The 27,262-nt window shown below is 48.2% G+C and overlaps 1 protein-coding gene across 2 annotated transcripts in view; it reads right to left on the bottom strand.

Moving 5' to 3' along the window:
• ARHGAP39 (Rho GTPase activating protein 39) overlaps positions 1 to 27,262 on the bottom strand; it is a 106,362-nt gene that overhangs the window by 64,221 nt on the left and 14,879 nt on the right. The window lies entirely within an intron of this gene.

Genomic DNA, 27,262 nt, shown 5'->3' with positions numbered 1-27,262 from the left:
GCTCAACTATCAGAGGAGACATCTGCATAGTAAGCTCTGCTTTCAAGTCTAAAGTGTCTCACACAGATTTGGGTCTGAGAGGTGTCAAAGTTCCTTCTGCTCTCCAGGTACAGCCATCACCCAGCTGGCCAGCAGCCAGGTGAGCAAAGTGCTGCTGGAAATGTCCACCAGAAATCACAGAATGCACTGGGTTGGAAGGGATCTTAAAAGGTCACCTAGTCCAACACCCCTGCAGCAAGCAGGGACACCCCCAGCTAGATCAGGTTGCTCAGAGCCCCATCAAGCCTGACCTTGAATGTCTCAAGGGATAGGGCTTCCACTACACCTTGGGCAACCTGTTTCAGTGGTCCACCACCATCACAGCAAAGAACTTCCTAATGTCCAACCTCAGTCAGGATTAAATCAGAGATTAATGAGAAAAAAAAAAAAGAAGGAAACCAGGAAAAAGAGGTAAATGTTCTGCTGGGAGGGACACTGGGTAGGAATGCAGAGATTCCCTCTATGCCATCTGTGAAAGATCTGACTTGCTAGTGGCACTTTCACAATCCTGTGATGCCATTCAGGACTCGGCAGACCAAGGAAAATGCCAAAGCTGCTTCCAAACATTTTCCATAATGATTTTGATGAAGGCAAGAAACATCCTCGAGAGTATTCCCAGATCACAATGTTTCCATAAGCCTCTTTAGCAAAAGAGTCCAGAAGTTCTCCTGATGGACTAAGAATGTCTAAACCCAGAAGCCTTAAAGAGCTTTTGTTCTAGGTCCTTGGTGCAGCATGTTTGAACTCAGCCATGGAAAGAAGTGAGAGTTCTGCAGACCTTTTTTAGGTATCTAGAGTGGAAAACAGGACATGGGAGAGATCTAAGAGTGCTGGCCCACCCAAATCATAGAACTGCCTAGGTTGGAAGAAACTTCTAAGATCAAGTCCACCCACTGCCAAGTCACCACTAAACCATCAGCACATCTACACAGCTCATTCGCTCCAAGTCTGGGGACTCCACTACCACCCTGGGCAGCCTGGGCCAGGCCTGGACAACCCCTTCCATGAAGAAATTGTTCCTCATACCCAACCTAAACCTCCACTAGTGCAACTTGAGGCCATTTCTTCTTGTCTTATCACTTGTTCCTTGGGGGAACAGACCAACCCCCACGTGAGTCAAACCTCCTTTCAGGGAGCTGTAGAGAGACAGAAAGTCTCCCCTCAGCCTCCTTTTCTCTAGGCTAACAGAGAAGATTTTATTCATGCCCTTTACACAGTTGTTGAGGAGCATCATTCCCTGCAGAAGCTCTTTGGAGAAACTGTATTCACAGATGGTGCAGCCCTTGAGGGAAAGAATATTTTATTAACACCCAAACTCATGTCACTGAGGGGATCTTTTAAAGTTTTATTATGCAAAAAAGCATCATAGCCCAACACCAAAGGGCTTTGGTTCTCCATCACAGAGGGCTTTGACTCTCCATGGCAGAGTTTACCACTTCCCTGATTTATTTCCAACTTAGCTACAGGAATTCAACATCCTTCCTATGAAGGGTGGAGAAATCATGACACTCTGTTGGCCTCTTCTCCCAAGGAACAAGTTGTAGCAGGGAAGGTTTAGGTTGGACATCAGAGAATTTTTTTCCCTAAAAGGGCTGTCCATCCCTGGCCCAGGCTGCCCAGGTCAGTGGTGCAGTCCCCGTCCCTGGAGGGATTTAACAGCCATGGAGATGTGGTGCTGAAGGATGTGATCTCATAGAATCACAGAATGAACCAAGTTGGAAGAGACCTCCAAGATCATCCAGCCCAACCTATCCCCCAGCCCTATCCAGTAAACCAGACCATGGAACTAAGTGCCTCATCCAGGCTTTGTTTGAACACCTCCAGGGATGGTGACTCCACCACCTCCCTGGGCAGCCCATTCCAATGCCAATCACTCTCTCTGGCAACAACTTCCTCCTAACAACCAGCCTATGCTTCCCCCGGCACAACCTGAGACTGTGTCCCCTTATTCTGTTGCTGGTTGCCTGGCAGAAGAGACCAACCCCCACCTGGCTACAACCTCCCTTCAGGTAGTTGTAGACAGCAATGAGGTCCCCCCTGAGCCTCCTCTTCTCCAGGCTAAACACCCCCAGCTCCCTCAGCCTCTCCTCAAAGGGTTTGTGTTCCAGGCCTTTCACCAGCTTTGTCGCCCTATTTGGTGGTGCCCCCGCAGTGCTGGGTTAATGAATCTATTTGATGATCTTAAAGGTATCTTCCAGTCAAAACTTGAAACTTTAGAGAAGGCTCCAGGGAGACGTTCTGTTGGCCTTCCTGCCCCTAAAGATGGGGACAGTAGGATCTTTCTACGACTACTGTGACATAAAAAGGGGTGATGGCTTGAACCTAAAAATGTAGAGATTGAGACTGGAGAGAAGGAAGAAAGTCTTTCTGATGAGGTGGTGACACCCTATCCCAGGTTGCCCAGACAAGTGGTATATTTCCCATCCCTGGAACCATTCCTGGTCAGGTTGTTTGGGGCTCTAAGCAACCTGTTGTAATAGCAGATGTCTCTGCTGACTGCAGGGAGGTGGACTAGATGACCTTTAAAGGTCCCTTCCAACCCAAACCATTCCATGACAGCCACCTGACTGCACAAGGAGGGCTGAGGTGACACATGGACACTTCCATGTTGTGTTCCTGGCTTCAGATAGCATCAAGCAGTTGAGAAGCTTGATGGCATCACAGTTGTTGTGCTGAGCACCTGTTTATGTCTTGGTGCCGCTGGTGAAAACGAGCTCCTCCAGTGATTGCCAGACCAAAGCTGCAGAACGAAATCAGGACACTGCAACCCCCCTGCAGAGATTTGAATCCCTGATAGCTCCAGGAGTTGTTGAAATAGCAGAGGAGCTGCCACTTGCAGCTGGTAATGTGTGGTCAAAAATGTCACCAAGGAGATTTGTCTGCTTTTAGCAGGACGACGCCTCAGATGTTTATCGCTTTCAATGATGAGGTCAACCAAAACTCCCAGTTTTGCCCAGAACACTCCTGTCCTCAGGAGATCTGCTTGCTTGGCTGATCAGGGGACTGAAGTGGCTTTGTTAGTCTACAGAGCACCCATCTCACGTCAATGCAGCTGTTCTCCAAGAGATGGAAACCAAAGTATGTGGGCTTGGTGCCAGAAGTGTGGCTGACACTACTTCATAGTCACAGACTCAGACACAGAACCATGGAACAGTTTGGGTTGGAATGGACCTTTGAAAGCCACCAAGTCCAATCCCCCTGCAGTTAGCAGGGACATCTCCAACTGGAGCAGGTAGCTCACAGTTTGGAGTAGCTCTGGAATGGTTCCAGGGATGGGACACCTCCCACCTCTCTGGGCAATCTGGGCCTGAGTCTTACCACCTTCATCATAACAAATTTCTCCATTGGATCTCATCTAAATCTCCCTATTTAGTTTCAAACCATTGCCCCTTGTCCTGTCCTAACAGGTCCTGCTCAAATGTTTGTCCGCATCAATCATCATCAACCCTAAAGCTGCTAGTCAGGACCCAAGTCTCAGTTTCAATTGTAATGAAGAGGTGAGAAGAGCTAAAGCCACACAATTCCATTTTCTAGTGGCTCAGCAAGTTCTCAACCAGTCCAAGGTCACCACAAGCATGGTGGCAGTTTCAGCAGAAGCCAGAGATGTGTTTTGACGTCCTAACTCCCTTGAAAGAAAGGAAAAACCAACTCTGGCTGGCAGCTGATCTGCTCTGATAAGGATCAGCGTGGGAACTGGAAGCTCCAGTAACAACCCTTCCCAAGTCTATTTATACAAGAGATCTGTTGGAGAACTGACACTGGGAAAGGACACATGGAGAACATTTCCACCCAAACTCTCACTTCAGTGAAGGAAGATCTGGAGAAGAAGAGTTCCATGAAGCTCTGTCTAGAAACTGGGATCTCAAACCATAATTTTTTCATCAGATGTTGGCTTTTAGGTGATAAGCATCTCCATAACGATGATTATTTGGCAACAGGATGAGTTTTGCAGCCAAGTCAAGGTCTTGCACCAGGCATCCAGCCAAGGTTCTACCATGGGCTTGGCTGAACTCCAGGCACTCCCTACTTCATTTCCATACCTGTAGAGCAATGATATCCACCCTCCCATCACCCTCATGTTGGCTATCGAACTGCTGAAGTCTTTCAAATTAAACCCAAAGGCAGACTGTGAATTAGGAGGAGCTGAAAGTTAAAGCTCTTGTAGGATGTTCACCTAGGAGACAGAAAAACAAGAGGAAAGAGCACGAGCATCTTTGGCTCAGTTAAGGAGGGACAGGTTTGCAGGCTGATCACTCAAAAGGGGGGTAGGTTTAGATTAGATCCAAGGAGGAAATTCTTCACTGTGAGGGTGGTGAGACACTGCAACAGGCTGCCCAAAAAGGTGGTAGATGCCCCATCACTAGAAGTGTTGAAGGCCAAATCAGATGAGGCCTGGTCTAATGAAAAGTGTTCATGGCAGGGGGTCAGACCAGATGATCTTTAAGGACTGCATCAACCCAAACCATTCTATGATTCTATAAAAAGAAGAGACAGGTTGGAGTTTCTACACAAAACAGCGGGGAGCTTGTTTTCAAAACTTGCTTTTGCTGCAACCACGGACCTGAAGTGACAAATCCTCAGCACCTTTCCAGCCAGCACATGCAGGACTGTGGGCTGCAAGCTTGCACCAGCACGTTCTCAACTCTAGCCATGGCTTCATCCCCCTACACCTTTAACACCACAGGGACTACCTCCATTCCCAGAAGATACCATCTCCAGCCATTTATCTGTCACACACAGTATGTCCACCCTGCTGTCCCACACATTGATGCAGAGCTTTCTGACACAGAAAAAGCCACCCAGAAACTCCAGCCAGCTGGACCAGCCACAAGAACTGCCTCAAGAGTCCTGCCTTTGGCTTCAGAGAGCTGCCTGCTACTATGATTAGGCTTCTTCTGCCCACACCAATCCCTTTTTCTGTCTGCTTCCTTCAGGTAGATTTACCAAGGTGAGGTAGACTTCAACCTTTGTTCAAGTAGCTCTACCAAGAGAACTTAAGATTTCTTGCCCTCCTTCAGGGAGACCTACCAAGACAAACAGCCCAGAGAACACAATAATTACATCTGTGCTCATCATTTTTCCTACTTTATCTCCACTTTTTGACCCTTTCTATTCAAAGCAGAAGTTCTCCAGAGCAGGATCTATCTGCTTTACAACCTAGATGTGCCCCACTGAACTTTAAAGCCAGACACATCTGCCATCGACAGGGTTAAGAGCACTGCACCTTGCACTGCAGCTTTTTGAATGTTCTGAATAATAACTCAAGACGATTCCTGAGGCAGACAAAAATATTCCAAGCTCCACCACCTGCAGCTCCACAATGCACTTCATTAGCAATTCAAAACATCACCTGCCTCTGAGCCAATTACTTCATTGTCACGTGGAGCTGAGCACACTTCAGCAGAACATTCAGACTCAACTGGCTTCTTCGGTGCTGTTATTTTCCCCTTTCAGAACCAGATCACCTCCAGTTAAGATCTTGGACCTGATGAGACAAAGTGGAGACGCTGAAGAATTGAGAGAGTTGGGGGTGTTCCACCCAAAGAAGAAAGAGGCTCCAGGGAGAATTTCTGATGGCTTTTCAGGACTACAGGAATGCTGGGGACAGACTTTGGAGCAGGGCCTACAGTGACAAGAAGAGGAGAGATGGTTTGAACTAAAAGAGGGAGATTTAGACTGGAGAAAGGGGAGAAATGTTTGACACTGAGGGTGGTGAGATCCCGGCCCAGGTTGCCCAGAGAGCCCTGAAACCATTCCAGGTCAGGTTGTTTGGGGCTCTCAGCAACTTGCTCTAGTTGCAGATGTCCCTGCTCACTGTAGAGCAGTTGATCTAGACCACGCTTTCCAACACAAACCAGGCTGGGATTCCATAAGTGACTCTTGGTATCTGGAATCTTTTGGGAATCTCTGGAGTTCACTATCAGATTTGAAGTGCAACAACTGAACATGCAAAGCTGCTCTGGAAAAGGACATGGGTGTGAGTAGGCTGCAGAAGACAGTAATTGCCCCAGCATACCATGCTTTGAAGAACCACAGAATGATCAAATTGTTTTGGTTGGAAGAAATCTACAAGATGAAGTCAAACCATCAGTCTAACACTGCCATGTCACCACTAAGCCATGTCACCACTAAACCATGTCCCCCATCGGCTCTGAAAGCCCTCCAGGCATGGGGACCCCAACACTGCCACAGGTAGCCTTTTATGATAGTATCATAGAATGGGTTAGGTTGGAAAGGACCTCAAGGATCATCCAGTATCAACCTCCTGCCATAGAAGGGACACCTCCCACTAGAACAAGTCGCTCAAGGCCTCATCCAACCTGGTCTCGAACACCTCCAAGGGAGGGAGCACCCACAGCCTCCCTGGGTAACCTGTGCCAGTGTTGTACCACCCCTACTGTACAGAACCCTTTCCTAACATCCAGTTTGAATCTCCCCTCTTCCAGTTTAAACCCATTACTCCTTGTTCTGTCATTGCAAGACCTTGTCAATAGTCCCTCCCCAGCCTTCCTGTAGGCCCCCTTCAGATACTGGAAGGCTGCTACAAGGTCTCCTTGAAGCCTTCTCTTCTCTGGGCTGAAAAGCCCCAACTCTTGTAGCCTGTTCTCATAGCAGAGTTATTCCAACCCTCTGATCATCTTTGTGGCCCTCCTCTGGACTCACTCTAACAGTTCCATGTCCTCTTTGTGCTGGGGGCTCCAGAACTGCACACAGTACTCCAGGTGGGGTCTGACAAGAGCAGAGTAAAGAATCCTCTCCCTTGCCCTGCTGGCCACGCTGCTCTTCCTGCAGCCCAGCACACAGCTGCTGTCTGGGCTGCATGTGCACACTGCAGGCTCATGTTGAGCTTTTCACCAATCCAGGTCCTTTTCACCTAACCCCAGGTCCTTTTCCTCAGGGCTGTTCTCAGCCACTCCCCACCCAGCCTGTATCTGTGCTTGGGATTGTGCCGACCCAGGTGCAGGACCTTACACTTGGCCTTGCTGAATTTCATGAGGCTGGCCTGGGCCCACCTCTCCAGCCTGTGCAGGTCCCTCTGGATGGATCCCTGCCCTCTAGCAAGTTGACTGTGCCACACAGCTTGGTGTCATCTGCAAACTTGCTGAGGGTGCACTCGATTCCTCTGTCCATATCCCTGACAAAGATGTTAAACAGCACTGGTGCCGGCACTGACCCCTGAGGGAGCCACTTGTCACTGGTCTGCAGGTGGACATTGTGCCCTTGAGCACCACTCTCTGTGTGTGACCATCCAACTAACTCCTCATCCAGCACTTCTCCACCCATTAAGCCCATGCTTTTTCAGTTCAGTGACCAGGATGTCACGTGGGACAGAGTCAAATGCCTTACTCAGGTCCAGGTAGATGATGTCAGTTGCCCTTCCCTTGTCCACTCTTGCTGTGACTTCATCATAAAAAGCCACTAAATTTGTCAGCCATGATTTGCCCTTGGTGAAGCCATTGCTGGTTACCTCCAATCACCTCTACTTTGTTTTCCATGTGCCTTAGCAGAGCCTTCATGATCTTGCCAGGCACAGAGGTGAGACTGACTGGTCTGTAGTTCCCAGGGTCATCCTTTTTGAGCTTCTTGAAGCTGGGTGTTATGTTTGCCCTTTTCCAGTCAGCAGGAAGTTCACCAGTCTGCATGACCTTTCAACTATGATGGACAGTGGTTTACCTACTTTATCTGCCAGTGCCCTCAAGACTTGTAGGTCGATGTCGTCAGGACCTATGGACTTGTGCATGTTCAGACAACCCCTTTGGGGAAGAAATTTGTTCCTTAAGTCCAACCTAATCCTCCCTTGGTGCAACTTGAGGCCATTTGTTCTCATCCTATCATTTGTTATTAGAGAGAAGAGACCAAACCCACCTGGCTCCAACCTCCTGTCAGGGAGTTGTAGAGAGCCAGAAAGTCTCCCCTCAGCCTTATTTACTCCAGGACAAATAATCCCAGTTCCCTTATCTGCTCCTCACAAGCTCTCCAGACCCTGTACCAGTTTTGTTGCCCTTCTCTAGACATGCTCCAGCCTCTCAATGTCTTTCTTGGCGTAAGTGGCCCAAAACTGAACCCAGGATTTGAGTGTAGCTTTACCACAACAGAAGCATTGCCACATCCAAGTGGTCATTACCTATGGCCCTATACTTTAGAGACAAATGCTCCCTTTGAACCACTTCTGCTTGTGGTTCAAGACTGTCAAAACCATTTCTTTTTGACAAGAACTCTACAGTGCCATAAATCAATCTCAGCTTCCGATGATTCATCTTGCTGCCTGAGATCTTTGATCTTTTGTTATTCCCTATAAATGTCCCCACTCTTCTTCTGAGGAGCTGCAGCTTTTTGATCAACAAACATCTCAGAGGCAGGATCACGTGCTCCTGGGGACTGCACAGCCCTCAGCTCTGAAGCAGGAGTTAGATCTTTAAAGCCAAAAATATGTTGGAAGTCCTACATAATTTCAGGAATCTCCAGGGTCAGGTAGATGCTGAAAATAAAGTGCTTCACAGAATCTCACCATGGTGAGGGTTTGAAGGGACCTTTGGAGTTCATCCAGTCCAACCCCCTGCTAAAGTAGGATCACCTAGAACTGGTTGCCCAGGATCCCAATGCCCACGTGGATTAGGAATCTCTCCAGAGAAGGAGACTCCACAATGTCTCTGGGCAGCCTGGTCCATGGCTTTGAACCCTCAAAATGAAGTGGTTCTTCCTCATTTTCACCTTAGTGGTGTCAAAAATTTTTGGGGGCACCCCAAGAAGTTACAGAGTAGATCCTGGAGAGCACAATAAAACTCTACTTGCAATTCAAAGACACAACCAGTTTTACAAGGGGACAATCTTCTTAGCAGGACCTGTTGGGGCAGAACAAGGGGTGATGCTTTCAAACTGAAAGAGGGAGATTTAGACTGGAGAGAAGGAAGAAATTTGTTATGATGAGGGTAGTGAGACCCTGGCCCAGGCTGCCCAGAGAGGTGGTAGATGCTCCATCCCTGGAACCATTCCAGCTCAGGTTGTTTGGGGCTCTAAGTAACCTGCTCAAGTTGCAGATGTCCCTGCTGACTGCAGAGGGGTTGGTCTAGATGACCTTTAAAGGTTTCTACTAACCCAAAGCATTCCATGGTTCCAAGCAAACCAGGCTGAAGCATGTCCCCATTGCACATGTGCTCAGACACTCTACTCAAGAGGAATCACCAAAGGAAAAACCACCACCAGATGTGCAATCATGAAGAGGAGACCACAAGACAGAAGCACAGAACATTCTTGGTTGGAAGGGACCTCTAGAAGTTATCTAGTCCAACTCCCTTACATCCTTAACTATTCTCAGAGCCCTATCTATCCACTCCAGGGATGGGGTCTCCACCACAACCTGTTTCAGTGTTTCACCACCCTCAAAGATGAACTTAAACAGCACCAACTTATAAATTAATGTCTAGAAAGGAGAGGGGAAAAAAAAGGAAGAAACAGCCCCAAAATCTGGTTGCCTTTTAACTCTTTCATTTCCAGGTAACTTTAGCATAAGAAATGGACCTTCTGAGGAGCTCACCCCAGAGAAGCAGCCATCAAAGGTCTCAGGTACATCCTCCCTGCTACCCTAAATATTCTTTTAACTCCAGCATCTTTCTGGCTCACACAGATCCTGAGGGTCCCCCCGGCTTGGTCTGTTCTGGAAATCATTAACTCAAGTATCCACGTGGCCTCTCCAAGGCATTGATGTTCTTCACAGAAACGGAATCAAGAAGGAACACTAAGAAATGCCAAAACAGCAGTTTGAGCACTCAGGTGCTGAACCAATCCAGCACGTCCAAATCATGGATTCCACCAGTGTGTTGGTGAAGCTGGGATACAGCCTGATGGGCCATCAGCAGTCTTCCTAGATTTTCCTTCTTGACCATAATTTTCTCAAGAAAAGTTGGACAAGATGGTCCTTAAGAGCCCTTTCAACTTGATATTCTGTGAGTCACAGGGCGTCCAAGGAGATCATAGATGCCCCCTCCCTAGGGATGTTCAAGGCCAGGTTGGATGAGGCCCTGAGCGGCCTGGTCTAGTAGAAGGCATCCTTGTCCATGGCAGAGGGGTTGGAACTAGATGATATGAGGTTCCTTCCAACCCAAACCATTCCACTCATCTCTTTCTGACCCTTCTAGTCTCCACCTCAATCTTCCAACCAGGACATTGGTTCTCCCTTCCACATAGGTCTCACACTCCAGAGCCAGTCTCTATCCACCTTTTTTATCCCATTCTGGGCCACTCACTCCCCCAATGAGCCTCCTACCCCAGCAGCAGCTACATCCACCACCACCAACCTCCCTCCTTGCAGAGCTGCCCTGGATTCCAGCCGGATCTTGAGCGCAGGACATGAAAAGCCCATTGTCCAGCTTCCTGAAGCCATCTGGCTGAGCACTCACTCCTTCAATGCCCCTCTTGTTTGCATCCACCACATCATGCTTTGCTGTCTGGGCTGCGTGACGGAGCCATTCCAAAGGGATGAGGAAATATCTTAGAGAGTCTTCAACAAGTTTCTGCTTCAATGCCCTTCAAGCCCTTTGAATCTCATCTGAGAAAAGGTTTCTGAGCTGGAGATGGATTCAGAGATGCTTGCTCAAGCGAGATCACAGCTAACATTTGAGCTGCAAATTTTAACCTTTCTGTGGTGCCTCCTGGAGAGGATGGAAAGCCTCTCAAGTAATGTGGCTTCCTCAAGCCAACTTCCCCTGATGGTTTTCTGATCTCCACATAACCTTTTCCATTCTAAATAACTGAAATGTTGAGAGGCTGAGGCATCAAATATTCAGGAAGCTCTTCTGTCCCCTCCCTCATGTCACCCATCACCGTTAATCATCGCCACACCAGTAAACATCTAAAGGAGCTGGTGTGGTTTCATCTGTCCATCAGCTGGGAAATGCCAGTTCTATAAAGGAGAGCTGGACCCGGCACACTCCTGGGGTAGGGTTACTGCTGTTGCTTGGCATCATCTCTTTATTTTGAGATAAACTCACTCAGACCTTTATTTCAACACACACAGGGTGGAACTAAAGCAGAACATGGATCTCTGATTTCACCCAGCTCCACCAGCAGGGAGAACCTGGATTCAAACTCCTTTAGCACTGCTCCGGTGTTTTGCTTCTTGGGAGTTTCTCACCCAAGTCTCATAAAACCCCAGCCTGGTGGGGGTTGGAAGGGACCTCTGGAGACCATTCAGTCCAACCACGCTACTAAAGCAGGGTCACCCATAGCACAGTGCCCAGGGTCGCAATGTCCAGGTGGGTTTGGAAGGTCTCCAGAGAAGAAGACTCCACAACCTCTGTGGGCAGCCTGCTCCAGGGCTCTAAACTCTCCAAGCCAAGAGGTTGCTCCTGGCTTCCAGTTTGTGCCCGGTGCCACTTGTCTTGTCACTGGGTACCACTGAAAAGAATCTGTCCCAGCCTCTTGTCCCTACCCATCAGAGCCTCCTGAGCATTGAGCAGATCCTCTCTCAGGCTGCTCTTATCCAGGCTCAGCAGCTCCAGCGCTCTCAGCCTTTCCTTCTCACAGAGATGCTCCAGGCCCCTCAACATCTTCCCACCCTCCACTGGACTCTCTCTAGTAGTTCCCTGTCTCTCCTGAAGTGAGGAGTGCAGAACTGCACCCTGTTCTTCAGGTGTGTCCTCACTAGGGCAGAGTAGAGGGGCAGGAGAACCTCCCTCCACTTGCTGGCCACACCATGCACCCCAGGAGACCAATTGCCCTCTTGGCCATGAGGGCACATTGCTGGCTTATGGGCAACTTGTTCCCCACTAGCACTCCCAGTCCTTCTCCTTAGAGCTGCTTTCCAGTAGGTCACCCCTCACCTGTACTGGTGCAGGAGGTTGCTTCTCTCCAGGTGCAGGACCTTACACTTGCCCTGGCTGGACGTGATGATGTCCCTCTCCACCCATCTCTTTCAACCTGTCCAGGTCAGCAGTGACCCACTCCTTAGACATGCTTATGAAGCACAAAGCAAGTTTCCAACCTGAGGTGTTTCCTCACAGGTCATTGTAACCACAACAGCTTGCAGATGACAAATCCTTTTCCAAACACATTCCCTTGGCTTCACCCTCTTGGCTCCCAGCAAAACTGTGAAGCCAAGGAGAAGATTTGAACTATGCTGTGACCCTGAGCTCCTATTTTTAGAAACCACATGAGGATGTCAACACTTTTGAGGTTTATTTTAAACCTTCTGGAGGCACAGCTCGGAGATGCTACTCCGAAGATGTTTTTCCATGCAGGCAGCAAGGCATGGGTGGGTTGTGAAAGTCTCCCTTCAAGCACCACCACAGCATTACTCACAGAAGACAGAAACCCAAGTGATTCATGCTCATCTTGTTAAAAGCAGCTTAAAAGCTTCCTTCCCATCCTCACACGTCTGGGACAACATGTTCATGAAGATCTCATTGCTTAACTCTGTCCTGCAGCACTCAATGGTAACTCCTGGCCAAGATGTTGGAGACAGCAGCTCCTCGAGGAATGAAGCTCTAGAAAGAATTAAAGGCTACTGAAGAATTAGGTTGCATTTGCTGATGGAGAGATGAGCTCCTCAAAGGATTAGCCTCCAAAAATCAGAAGGTACTGAAAAACTGGACTGCAGTTTCTGGTAGATATGAGCTCCTCAAGAATCCAGCTCTAAAAAGAATTAGAAGGTACTGGAGGATTTGGCTGCATTTTATGGTGGAGATATGAGTTTCTCAAAGAACTCACTGCTTAATTCTTCTTGCAGTGCCCCATCACACCTCCTGTCCAAGATGTTGGAGACACAAGTTGCTCAGGAATCAGTCTCTATAAAGAATGAGAAGCTAATGAGGAATTGGGTTGCATTTTCTACTGGGGATAAAAATTCTTTACAGAATCAGTTTCTAAGAAAAATTAGATGCTGCTGAATTTTGGACTGCATTTTTCTGGTGGACATATGAGCTCCTCAAAGAATCAGTCTCTGAAAAGAATTGGGCTGTATTTTCTGATGGAGATATGAGCTCCTCAAAGAACAAAGCCCTAAAAAGAATGAGAGGCTCCTGAAGAATGAAATGCATTTTCTGGTGGAGATCTGAGTTCCTCAAGGGATTAGTCTCTAAAAATTTACAGTCTCTAAGAATTGAGCTGTTTTCTGGTGGAGATACAAGTTCTTCAAAGAACTCCAAGTGGAGGCCAGTGACAAGTGTGGAGTTCCTCAGGGATCAGTCCTGGGACCAGTCTTGTTCAGCATCTTTGACTGTGACATGGACAGAGGCATTGAGTGCAGCCTCAGCAAGTTTGCTGACCACACCAAGCTGTGTGGTGCAGCAAACATGCTGGAGGGAAGTGACCCATCCAGAGAGACCTGGACAGGCTATAGAGGTGGGCACAAGCCAACCTCATGAAGTTCAACAAGACAAAGTGCAAGGTCCTGCATCTGGGTCGAGGCAACACCAAGCACAAATCCAGGCTGGGCAGTGAGTGGCTGGAGAGCAGCCCTGAGGAGAGGGACTTGGGGGTGCTGGTGGGTGAGAAGCTCAACATGAGCCAGCAGTGTGCACTTGCAGCCTGGAAGGCCAACCAGAGCCTGGGCTGCATCGGGAGAAGTGTGGCCAGCAGGTCAAGGGAGGTGATTCTCCCCCTCCACTCTGTTCTGCTGAGACCCCACCTGGAGTACTACATCCAGTTCTGGAGCACTACATCCAGTTCTGGAGCCCCTATTACAAGAAGGATGTGGAGATGCCAGAGCATGTCCAGAGAAGGGCCACAAGGAGGATTAGAAGGCTGGAGCAGCTGTGCTGTGAGAACAGACTGAAAGATTTGGGCCTGTTCAGTCTGGAGGGGACCTTCTTGTGGCCTTCCAGTATCTGAAGGGGGCCTACAAAAATGCTGGGGAGGGACTTTTCAGGTTATCAGGGAGTGACAGGACTAGGGGGAATAGAGCAAAGCTGGGGGTGGGTAGGTTCAGACTGGCTGTGAGGAGGAAGTTGTTCAGCATGAGAGTGGTGAGACCCGGGAATGCATTGCCCAGGGGGGTGGTTGAGGCCCCATCCCTGGAGGTGTTTAAGGCCAGGCTGGATGAGGCTCTGGCCAGCCTGATCTAGGGTAAAGTGTCTGCCCCCATGGCAGGGGGGTTGGAACTAGGTGATCCTTGTGGTCCCCTCCAACCCTGGCTGATTCTAACTATTAGAGGCTACTAAAGAACAAACCAACCACATTAGAAGAACAGCCTTATATTCCTGTGGCACTTCAAAGCAAAGGTTCTCAACTTCATTTTGCAAGATGTTGAGCTCTTAGTGGATTACCAACCGCACTAGAGCAGCCCTGGTGCTGGAGAGAGGTGGTGAAGTTTTCAGTGTCCCATCTCCATTCTGGTCCTCACAGGGTTTGTCACCCTGCAGTATTAAGTTTCTCCATCACCATGCCATGGGATGTATGTCATGAGGAAAGAAATGCATGGAGATAAAGGGAATATTCATCTACAGGGACTGACAGGGCAGGGAGGTCACTTGTCTGCTTGTTTCTGGGAAAGCATAAGACAGCAGGGAAAATGTTACATCTGAAATATTCATGAAGTTCAACTCTGGAGCAACATCATCTGGTCTCTTGGAGTTCACTGACCACTTCCCAGGCTCAAGCTGAGTTATCTGGGCTGAAGGTGGGGATTTTTTAGTCCAGTAAAGCACAGTTTATTTCACCTACATCAAATAAAAAGTGACTCAAACCCCAGCCAAACGAAAATCCTGAATAGGTATGAACTTAGAAGCCAGTGATGACTCCACCATGCTCCATCAACCCTTTGAAAGCAAGTTCTTAGTCAGACAGAGACACAAGTGCTTCAAAAACAGCATTTCCAAACCTCTCTCCAAACAGAGAAGGGAGCAAGGTCCAGTCCATGGGTAGAAGGGACACTAGGACCTCACTTACTCTGAAGGATTATTGCAAATCCTTCTTAATTAGGGCTTCGGGCTGCTAATGGCTAATTCTGTTTAATTAAATCAGAGTTTAGGGTTGGTTCTGAAGCTCTTCGAGCACAAGTCTTGTGAGGAGCTGCTGAGGAACTGGGGTTGTTCAGCCTGGAGAAAAGCAGGCTGAGAGACTTTCTGGCTTTCTGCAACTCTGCGAGTTTGGAGCCAGGCAGGGTTGGTGTCTTTTCTGTAGGACAAAAGGAAATGGCCTCAAGTTGCCCCAGGGGAGCTTTAGATTGGCCATGAGGAGCAATTTCTTCATGGGAAGGGTTGTCCAGGCTCAGCCCAGGCTGCCCAGGGCAGTGGTGGAGTCCTATCCCTGGAGGGGTTTCAAAGCAGTATAGAGATGGTGCCAACACTACTGTTTAGTGGTGACCTTGCAGTGCTGGGTTGGAGTTGATGATCTTAAAGGTCTTTTCCAAATAAGTGGAACCTGTGATTCATAAAAAGAGACTGAGAGAAGTTCTTTCCATCTGTGTAAGATCAAAGTAGAAATGTGACTTCGGACCCTACAGCTGGGAGCACACAGCCACCAGATTTTTGCACAGAACCAGCTTCAGCAGTTGGGCTTTTCCTTAAAATCCAGCCCTTCAGGATGGAGAAGTCCAGGACAAAGACTTCTGCAATTGCTGGAAAAATCTGCAAAGGTGTCCTCAGTCATAACTTCACAAGAGACTTCACTCAGAACTGCAGCTTGTGGCTTCCCATGGTCCCTTCAAGCCAACAAACATTGCCTGATAGAAGAGCAGCCTCGCCTCATGATCTGCTTTCCTCCCCAGAAACCCCTTCTCACCTCAGCTCACCGGAACATTAGCACGTTTTGTCTGTTATTTTTCACCTGATTGACCACTCCCTGCAGCAACACAAGCAGAAGGGACTTTGCCAACCACCCTCCCCAGGGTGACTTCAAGACATTGTGAAGCTGCAGCGTTTGGCAAAACAGGTCAAGGAGATCAAAACTTCCATTGAGCCAAGTGGTGCTGTAAAGAAATAAGCCCAAATGCAAAATTTATTTCAAAAGAAATAAACCCAAATGCAAAACTCAATTGGTTTTGTAGCCTCTGAGGTCTACAGTTGAGGTGTTTCTCCAGAGTTTGTGTCTTCAAGTGACTCAGTGTGTTGAGCACCTCCCCTTTTTGCATCACCCTTCCACCCGACGAACAATAACCAAAACCCAGGAGCTCTAAAACCCCACTCACCATCATCAGAAGTCCCCTCACAGCTGCCCTGTCCCTCACAGAAGCATTGGCTATCACCAAGGCAAAGAAGTTACAACTGTACTCCAGGCCTGTTGGGCAGCTTGGTGACAATTTCCTGGTCATTTTGGTGAAAACCTGCCCTACAGGTTGCTGAATAGTGAGGTTGTGCTGCTCTGGAGCTAATGAAGCACCAGGACTGAGCTCTGACCCTGCCAAACTTGAAAGACACAAAGTGGCCAAATCCAGGAAGCCTCACTCCACCAGATCTCTTCTGCAGAAATTCTGCCTTTTCTGTTGTGTCTCCAGCAGCAAATGCAAGCAAGAGATGATTACAAGCTGCTGAAGAGTAGTTTTAATTATCTCCTAGTCACCTATAAGCAGGACATGAGGACAGGTGAACAACCTCCAGGCTCTAAGACCTGGAGTCTTAGAGGTTGAAGGAAAGCTCAAATGAGCCAGACCAGATTTCTTGTCCCAAGCTTCACTTGTGTTTGCCCAAGGCAGAAAATGATTATCTTAAATGTTAGTTCTGATGATGCTGACCTTCAGAGTTGCCATGACAGCTACCAATGGAGAGTTAGGTCACGTCATGATGAGGATGAAGGAAAGCTGAAATAGTTGGAGTGACAGCTTGGTGAAGAAAGAAGGCTCCAGGGGAGACCTTCTGGTGACCTTTCAGGACTTTAAAGGGGGCTACATAACCTGTCATTATAAGGCAAGAGGTTATTGATTTAGACTAAAAGAGGGAGATTTAGACTGGATTGAAGGAAGAAATGTTTGACACTGAAGGTGGTGAAACCCTGGCCTAGATCACTCAAAGAGGTGGGAGATGCCACATCCCTGGAACCCTTCCAGGTCAGGTTGTCTGGGGCTTTCAGCAACCTGCTCTAGTTGAGGATGTCCCTGCTGACTGCAGAGGTTTTGAGTAGATGCCCTTTAAAGGTCTTTTCCCATGCAAACCAGTCTGGGATTCTATGAAACCTGACCTTAAAGGATGAAGATGCTTCCATCTTCAAGGCTCATTGTGGACTGGATAGCAGTTCTGAGGATGAACTGTTGCCTCATTAGCTCTCCTGACATTGTGCACAAGGCTCAGGAGGTTTCTAAGTGCACATAGTTTGTGTGTTTTCTTAAAAAGGTGACCCTGCCCACTTGTGAAATTACAGAATCCTAGAACCCTTTAGAAGACCTTTAAAGTCATGGACTCCACCAGCTAAATTGTGCAATGTTGTTGTTTGCCCACTTAACATTAAGCGCAGCAGTTTAGCCACTCTTCAGAAGGTCATCTTGTGTCCTACTGAATCCAGAGCCATGAAAAGACAATTCATGACACTGAGGAACATGGACTTAAGTCCTGCAGTGGTTCTCAACTCAGTTTTTTAAGCAATCTTCTTAGGTAGCACCAAAATTGGAGAGAAGGAACATGGCCAGCTTCCAGTGACCACAGTGCCAGGATCTCACCACTTTCATTGCAAAACATTTCTTCCTTCTCTTCAGTCTCCCTCAAACCATCATCCCTTTTCCTGTCACAACAGGCCCTGCTAAAATGCCTGTCCTTAGATTTTTGATCTGCCCCTTTAGGTACTGAAAGGCCACCAGAAGATCTAACCTGGAGCCTTTTCCAGGCCGAACAACCTCAGCACTCTCAGCCTCTCTTCAGAATTTGCACCAGGCTAGTAGGAAGAGGAAGGAAGGTGCAAAGTGGTGAAATTAACATCTAAATGCTCAGCAGTTTGGACTCTGGAGACAGTTTGAGGTTTTATCCCCAGGGAAAGTAAGAAACAAAGCAAAAAAAAAAATAGCATCAGGTAAAAGAAAGGCCACAGGAGAACAGCTTAGCCTGCACTAGAAGCCACCGTGGACTCTGGACAAATCTAGCTGGGTTGATGGCAGCTAGGCATCCCCAAGCTGAGGGTAGCAGTGGTGGGATTGCATTTCCTTTCATTTACAAGGTCAAGGGGGTTCTGCCCAAACATGTGATCTCAGAAGGGTTTGAAGCCTCCTCATAAGCACTGCCCTGCAGAGCTCCAAGTCAGCAGCAGGCAGAAGGATTTGCAAGCAAAGGGGCACTGACAGTCGTCTCCTACTGCTCCAAGTCAGCAGGAAGCAGCAGGAAGCTTCCTGGCTGGTGACAACCCAAAAGGAAGAGCGAGGGATGTTGGGATCACGCCAAGGAGAACTGCACATGGTTGCAGAAGGTTGCTTAGAAACCTTTGAAAATTCAGATTTGGATGAAGAACTCCACAGTCAAACAAGCTGAAGCTTTGCTTTCAGGCAGCCTCCCCCAGAGCCAAGTTCATTGTCTCCACACTCCTTCCATTCCCCTCTGCTCCTGCTGCTTTGTCGACTTTGGGCCCTGACACCTCGAGATCTTAACAAGCTGGCACTTTGGGAGACAGGCCATAGTGATCTTAGGTTGACAGCAGACAGCTGGGTACTTGCCTACAGCAGGAAGTCCTGTCGATGGTCAGAATCACCTAGCAAAATAATATGTCATGGAGTCAGTAAGGTTGGAAAAGACCTCAAAGATTGAGTCCAAATGCTGACCCAACACCACCACGACTGTTAAACCATGTCCTGAAGTGCCATGTGGTGGAATTGTGACCTCTAGGTGTGTGGTTGGACTTGATTTATAAAACGGTTCCAATTGGAAGAGACCTTAAAGATCATCCAGTTCCAAACCCCCTGCTACGGGCAGAAACACCTTCCATTAGACCAGGTTGCTCAAGCCTGGCTTTGAACACCTCCAGGGAAGGAGCGTCCACAGCCCCATGGCAAACTTTGATGATTTCTAAGGTCTCATCCAGCTTCAATGGTTCTGTGAAGCCTACATCTTTCTAGAACACCCCCAGGGACAGTGACCCCACTGCCTCCCTAGGCAGCCTGTTTTGGTGCTTGACCAACATTTCAGCAAGGAGGTGAGGATGCATGGAAGGGGAAAGGCTGAAAAGCCAAAGAATGAAGCTTGAGTAGCAGGGTTGCAGGGCTGGTGTCTGCTGAGGGAGGCAGGGGAAGGCAGCAAGCTGTCTCCTTCAGATCTGCACAGTTTATTATCCTGGGCTTTTTTTTTCTTCTCTGCATAACTGGATTGTGAAGACGCTGAGAAAATGGCTGCAGCACGAGGAGGGCTGCACCAGGAGCCCTCCCTCTGCAATTAGGAGGGACATAAGGAGCAATTTCCTTGTTAAAGGGGAGATAATTGCCAGTAGCTGAAGAACTCCTTCACGGCCTTTATTAGCTTTGGAACCTACATGCCCACAGGATCTTCCTAAACCAGGTTTTGCTTCAAAGCTTTCAATTATGCTGCAGATGCTTCATTCAGGAAGTCACCTAAGATATTATGCACTACTGAGATTCCCATCAGGATCTGTGGTGTTGGAGGGTTTGTGAGCTCTCCAAAAACCATCTGGGCTGAGGATATGAGAAGGACAAGCCCACTGAACCCACCCCAAACAATCACCCAGTGGTCTGGGTTGGAAGGGACCTTAAAGGTTATCCAGTCTGCAGGAACATCTGCAACTACAGCAGGTTGCTCAGAGCACCAAACAACTTGACCTGGAATGGTTCCAGGGACAGGGCATCTACCACCTCTTTGGGCAACATGGGCCAGGGTCTTAGTACCCTCATAGTGAATAATTTCTTCTTTCTAGCTCATCTAAATTTCCCTCTTTTAGTCTGAAACCATCAACACTTTTCCTATTACCACACTCTGATCAAGATTCCATCAGGGCCTCCTGGAGCCCTGTGAAGTCCTTAAAGGCCACCAGAAGGTCTTCCTGGAGCCCTCTCTTCTCCAGGATAAATAACCCCAACTCTCTCTGCCTGGCCTCACAGCAGAGGGCTTCCATCCCTCTGATCATTGCTCTGCCCTCCTCTGGCCCTGCTCTAACAGGTCCACGTCTCTGCTGTGCTAAGGATTCCAGAGATTATACTTGGTCTTGTTGAACCTTGTGAGGTTCATACAGGCCCATTTCTCAAGCTTGTCTGGATCTCTCAGGTCACCTTCTATACACCAAATCATCCCTGACCTTCTGCACCAGCTCATTTCTCTTGGCTTGTAGTGGAGTAGAGACTCCCCCAAAATAAGCCCACCAAGATGCCAGAGGAAAACATGCAACTCGTCTTCATGGTCAGTGCAAGAATCCAGGTGAAATTCCATCTTCAAGACTCAAAGCAACTCCACACCAGCCTAAATCAATTTCCATTCCCTGCTCCATAAAAAACAGTCTTCTACATCATGCTGTTTGAGTTTCCCAGGTTGTCCATCACCCACCCTTCACATGGAGATGGAATCCTCATCTCAAATATCAGTAACGATGAACTGGATTATCAAATCTGCTCAAACCTGCCCCTTCCTTCCAAACACCCCTCAGATGGCAAATTCCTCCACAGAAAGATCATGATAGTGTTTTTTTTCTCCAAGACAAAGGAGATGGACATCCATGGACTGGAGTCACTTGGAACTTTTCCAATGAGGGAAGAGACGTTCAGCAATGAGTCTCTGAAAAATAATCTAACTCTGGGTGTAAGAGCAGAGGAGCAGTGAAAGGTTCATGCTTCAAAGAGATATAGGGACCTTCATCTTCCACCCTACCACCAACAGGTCCCTAAAGACTCACAGCTAAGACAAAGTCACCAAAATCCCCACCTTGAAGGCACCTCACCCAGTAGAGCCCCAAAACACTCTCTCCCCAGAGTCTGTGTCACTTTTGAGGGATTTAAGCATTTAACCGTAACCTGACACAACCAAGAACCATTTCATTGTGGCTTGGATGAAGATCACAAGATGTTCCTCATCTACCCTCTGTTTTCACCACATTTCTCCAAATCTCACACCCTGGATTTTCATTTCAGCCTCATTTACAGCTCAGAGCATTCAAACAGTTCCCCTCACCCACCAAAACAGCCAGAAATCAAGGCCTTGGGTTTTAGCACAGTGATTAGCTGTAGCAGCAGTCTCTCAGCAGGATGGCTGATTCCCACCAGGAGTCAGCAGAGCTGGAGCAACAATGAGCCACCAGAAAGACACAGCAAGGAACCAACAGTACAAAGAAGATCTAAGGAACTTTGCATGTGCAGCCATCAAAGACTCCATGAGATCTTCAAGCACAGAAACATCTTTTCTTTACCAGATGCCAAAAGAATGGTAGCAAGACCAATGGGGGTGGGAAGGCAGAAGAAGAGAAGATAACAAAAAGTGTTGAGTGTAGCAGGAGCTCAGCAGTTGGAAACAAACCAAGCTCAGAGAACAGCAGAAATGGCAAGAACTGCATGCCAAGAGCAATGCCAACAGCAACATTCTTGCACCTGCAGTGAGATGGAAGAGAGCTGCTGCAAAGAACAACTGGAAAGTGGTAGGAAGAGAAGGAAAGCCACAGGGCTGATCATGGGAGAAAGACAGAGGCCCCTGGAACTGAGAAAAATGAGACCCTTTTCTACTCCATTCTACTGAGACTCTACATGCAGTGCTGGAGTCCTCAGCACAGGTGAAACATGGACTGGAGGAGGCCACAAAGATGATGCAAGGACTGTAAGCCCTCTACTGTGAGGTCAGGCTGAGGAAGTTCGTGTTGTTCAGCCTGGAGAAGAGAAGGCTCCAGGGAGACCTTCTGGTGGTTTTCAGGATGTAAAGGGGCCGATGAGAAGGCCAGGGAGGGACCTTGACCAGGTAAAGTGGTAATAGGATATGGGGTGATGGTTTTAGACTGAAAGAGGGAGATACAGATGAGATCCAAGGAAGAACTTTATTACAATGAGTGTGATGAGAACCTGACACAGAGAGGTGGGAGATGCCCCATTCCTGGAACCATTTCAGCTCAAGTTGGTTGGGGCTCTGAGCAACCTGCTCTGGTTGGAGATGTTCCTGCTGACTTCAGGGGACTTGACGAGATCAGCTTTTATGGTACTTACAACCCAAACCAGTCTGGGATTTGATGAATATTTACAGTATGTGCCCAGCAAAGAAGGAGGACCAGCTGAGTGGTTCAAGGAGACAAGTCCAAGTAAGATTTGGTCTTCTACCATTCAGTAGCCAGTACCCCGGATGCCACCAGAGGGCTGTCAGTATGATTAACTGCTCGTTACTCAGTGCCAGAGTAGGCTATGGGTGCTGTCCTGGCAAGCCAGCAAGAGTAGGGGGGGCGGGGAAGAAATCATCTGGAGCCAGCAGAGATGGAGGCGCTGACTCCGAACTTTGGGCTTTGTGGTTAGGAGTCACAGACTGGAAGCTAGACTGCAGGAGAGACCGCGGTGGGATCACCAAGCCATAAACCAAGGCTCCTCACGGCAGTACCTGCAGTACCAGTCAAGTCAGAATCCTCATTCATCTAATTAGCTATTTTTAAGTCTTCAGGACTCAAAGCTGCTTTTTAAGCTATTGCAACAAGTCAAGATGGCTCACGTCAAGTCAGACACAATATTGCAAAGTCAAGATAATGCTGGTCAATTTGGTTCTGTGAAGGAGGAACATGTTACAGAATCCTAAAACCATAGGATTCTTTTGGTTGGATCACTGAATCCAACGAAGACCATCATGGCCATTAAACTATGTCCCAGAGTGCCATATCCGTATGTTTCTTGAACATTTCCAGGAATGGAGACTCCACCATCAACCTGGGCAGCCTGTTTCAATGTCTGACCACTCTTACAGTAAAGGAATTTTTCCTGATCTTCAACCTAAACCACCCCTGGCAGTTTCAGGCCATTTCCACTCATTCTATCATCTGATTCCAGGGAGAAGAGATCAATCCCCACCTAGCTCTGACCACCTTTCAGGGAGTTGCAGAGAGCAGTGAGGTCTCTCCTCAGCCTGCTCTTCTCCAGGATCAGTAACTCAAATTCCCTCAGCCCCTTTTCTTGTTCTCTAGACCCTTCAGCTTCACTGTCAGCACCTCAATATCCTTCTTGGAGTGAAATACCCCAAAAGAAATGCTCAAAGGTGCAGAAGGCCAAGCTCCAGCACGCTGGAGAACAAAAAAAAGAGAGAAGCTGCTACTGAACTGGAGGAGTTTTGGCCATCACCCACATCTTTGAAGACCTGGAGTTCTGGACTACAGAAATAGTGAAAATGCTATGAAAAGGATTTCTGGAATGAAAGTTGTCAGCTGTTTCAGCAGTTTTGGTACAATGTGGCCAAGGACTGATAACAATTAGAACAGGGACTGGTTATTTGTAGCACCAGATAGTTGCTTCCTGAGTGTTAGGAGAAGTTCTTGGTTGTATTGTGTCCTAAGAAAAAACAAAATCTCAAGAAGGATCAGCAAAAGAATGGTCAGCAGGACCAGGGCAGGGATTGTACCCCTGAACTGGGCACTGGTGAGGGCACACATTGAATCCTGGGTTCAGTTTGGGGTCCTCACTCCAAGAAGGACACTGAAGTGCTGGAGTGCATCCAGAGAAGGGTAACAAAGCTAGTGAAGAGTCCAGAGAACAAGAGAAGGGGATGAAGGAACAGGGGATGTAGAGCTCTCTGAAAGGAGGCTGGAGCCAGGCTGGGATTGGTCTCTCTTCTCAAAGAATAGGTGATAGCACAAAAGGAAACAGCCTTAAGCTGCTCTAGAGGAGATTTAGGTTGGACATGAGGAACGATTTCTTCATGGAAAAGGTTGTCAAAGCCTAGCCCAGGCTGTCAATATCAGTATGAAGTCCCATCTCTGGAGGGGTTTCAAAGCTGTTTAGATGTGGTGCTGAGGGACATAGGTTAGTAGTGACCTGGCAGGGCTGGGTTAATTGTTAGACTCCATGATCTTAAGGGTCTCTTCCAACTTAAATGATTCTGCACCTGCATAGCACCAACAAACGATCCAAGTCTCACTTTCCATGAAGCTGTGAACAATGACATCTAAGGAAGTGGTTTAATGGCCATGGTGGTCTTAGGTCAATGGTTGGACTTGGTGCTCTTAGAGGTCTTTTCCAACCCAAACAATTCCATGTGTGTGACTTACAAGCTACCAAATCCTTCTTTTGAACCCACTCTCTTTTTTATTCAAACCTTCCCAGTCCTTTGTCAATCTCCTCAGCGATTGACAGCAGCCTCTTCTTCCAAGAATAGCTCTGCCTGGAACAAAGAACCTGCAAGGTTTGATTATCTCAGTGATGATTTCCAGGAGCAAATCAACCTCCTGTCCCTGTGGGAGAGCAAAAAAAATTCATCTTCTCTCTGTGTAATCCTTGGGATGGAGACAGCCAAGGAAAAACAGAGCAGACGGAAGGAAGGGATCCCTTTGAAAAGCCAGAAGGAGGTAAGCAGGTTAAAAGGACACAAAACTGTAACATTTTTCAGGGTGACACCAGAATTTGGGCAGAAGCAGCTGGTTTGAAGGTGATTATGGGTGATTCATGCTGCATGCTACTATGTGGAGGTTGAGTCATGGGGAAAAGCTCTTGAGTGAGGCAACTCAAGCCCGACGAGCTTCTGGCGGTTCAACAGAAGCGGCGGCACGTTGCTGCCAGAGAAGCCTACGCGTGGTGCTGCAGCTTTGGAGAGGACAGACTTAAAGCAGCAGCTCTCGTGTGCCTCAGCCTCATGGCAAAGCCTTTAATCCACTAATTCTACCCTAAAACACAACAACCCACTGAGAAATCACTCGGGGAGCTCACTCTACGATGACAAACAGGTCCCTTCAACATCACCAGCAAGATAAGGTCTAGTCTGCAGGATCAGCCAACCCTGCAATTTGCTCGCTGGTTAGATACCCTCCAGCAGAGCAGAGTTAGTCAAATCATCACTCAGACTTGAAGGCAACTTTGGCTGTTGGTTGTCTTTCAGGATAAACCACCTCACCACAAGCTCTTCTGGAGCTTGGGGGATGACAGGTGGTATTTAGACATCAACGAGACGTTGTCGTTGTTGTCCTCAGAACTTGCTTTGCCTGTCCTGCATGGTAGAAGGTTTCAAACGATGCTCAACTGGCAATATCAAAGTGCTCTTTGCATAGACCTCTTGCATAGTTCAGCAGAATGTTTACCATAAGAAACCATCATGACTTCCACAACCTGAGGTGTGCTGCATGTTCTCCAATTAAGTGAAGACAGTTTATCTCTGTCTATGGAGAAGGTCTTCAGTCAGCTTGATGCTGGCTACATAAAGGCCATGGGTTTGGTTCTGAGCTGTTTGAAACAAGGTTTATCCAATGTGCAAGCCATCAAAGAAGGGATCACTTAGAAAAATATCCAAATTAACTAGACTGCATCTAAGGAAGACATCTTTTATGCTGAATGGTGGTGAGACAGTGACCACTCCAGGTCAGGTTGTTTGGGGCTCTGAGCAACCTGCCAAGTTGCAGATGTCCCTGCTGACTGCAGGAAGGGTGGACTAGATGAGCTTTATGGGTCCTTCCAATCCAAACCAGTCCATGATACTGCAGACAAACAGAATTATCAAACAGTTTGGGTTGGAAGGGACTTTAAACATCATCTAGACCAACACCCATACAGTGAGTAGGGACAGCTGCAGCTAGAGCAGGTTGCTCAGAGCCCCAAACAACCTGACCTGGAATGGTTCCAGGGATGGGCCACCTCCCACCTCTCTGGACAACCTGGGCCAGGGTTTCAGCACCCTCACTGTAGAAAATCTCTTTCTATTCTTGATCTTAAGCTATCACCCATTGTCCTGTCACACTAGGACCTGATAAAAGTCCGCCTCCAGCTTTAGCCCCCCCACTTTAACTACTGAAAGCCCACCAGAAGGCCTCCCGGGAGCCTTCTCTTCTCCAAGTTGAACAATCTCAACTCTCTCAGCCTGTCCTCACAGCAGGAGGCTTCCAGCCCTTGAATCATTATTGTGGCCTCCTCTGGACCTGCTCCAACACATCCATGTCCCTCCAGGTGTAGTAGCATGCCAAGCAAGCAGAAGAGTTCTGCCAAAAGACAGATACCCTGTCAGTCTGACCTCAGCTGAACGTGGGATCTCCAGTCCTGAGAATACACTAATCCAGCTGGCTGGGATACAAATCCTGAAGGAGCAGCAGGAAGCACCCAGGATGTTGGCCATGCATTGAAGGTGCCTTTGACACAGCTCTGAGCTTCACCACATTCAGTATGAGTGACTGCTTCACCCAACAAGTCCACTCTGCTCACTTCAGCCTTTTCCAGACACCAATTGTTCAAAGCAACAGCAGAGCTGGAAGGAAGCCTGCCTGTCAATCTGAAAATCAGTGACCCATGGGTTTGAAAGCCACAATCACATGGTCTCCAGGGTAGCTAAAACTGATGGAAGATGAGAGAACAGGAAGAACATTAAGGGGTTTAACTTGAGCACCTTTACCATTAATTGCTGCTCAGGCTGATGAATGGCAAAAGCACCCAGCATGGTAGCCAGAGAGTCCCACACTCCCAGCATGGTGAGAGTTGGAGGGGACCTCTGGAGATCATCCAGTCCAACTCCCCCTGCTAAAGGAAGGGCATCCATTGGAGGCTGCCTAGGAAGCTCTCCAGAGGAGAGCAGCTTGCTCCAGGGCTCTGAACTCCCCTAAGCCAAGAGGTTTCTCCTGATGGAACCTCCTCAGTTCCTTTGTGCCCATTGCCCTTCATCCTGTCACTGGGCACCACTGACAAGAGTCAGGCCCCAGCCTCTTGCCCACAGCCCTTCAGCTCTTGCTGAGCACTGAGAAGATCCCCTCTCAGCCTCTTCTCCAGGTTCAATGGCTCCAGGTGTCTCAGCATCCTCAGAGCCTCCACTGGACTCTGTCCAGTAGTCACCTGTCTGTCTTGAACTGGGGAGCCCAGAAGTGGACACAGGACTCCAGATGTGGTCTCACTAGAGCAGAGTAGAGGAGAAGCTCCCTCAACCTGCTGGCCACACTCTTCTTAATGCACCCCAGGAGATCACTGACGTTGGCCACAAAGGCTCATTGCTGGCTCATGGTGAACTTGTTCCTCACCAGCACTCCCAGGTCCTTCTCCTTGGAGCTGCTTTCCAGCAGGTCACCTCTCAGCTATACTGGCGCAAGAGGTTCCTCTCTAGCTGCAGGACTGGCCACAGTCTCCTTCATGCACTAGAGGCAAGTGTGAAAGCGTCCTGGAACAGGTTGCCCAGGGAGGTCATGGAGGCCCTTGCCCTGGAGGTTCTCAAGGCTCTATTGGAATGGACTTTTCCAGTCA

The sequence above is a fragment of the Pogoniulus pusillus genome, chromosome 14 (assembly GCF_015220805.1).
Source record: "Pogoniulus pusillus isolate bPogPus1 chromosome 14, bPogPus1.pri, whole genome shotgun sequence".
Classification (NCBI taxonomy): Eukaryota; Metazoa; Chordata; class Aves; order Piciformes; family Lybiidae; genus Pogoniulus; species Pogoniulus pusillus.
The sequence above is the reverse complement of the archived record's forward strand: the minus strand, read 5'-3'. Positions and strand labels throughout refer to the sequence as shown.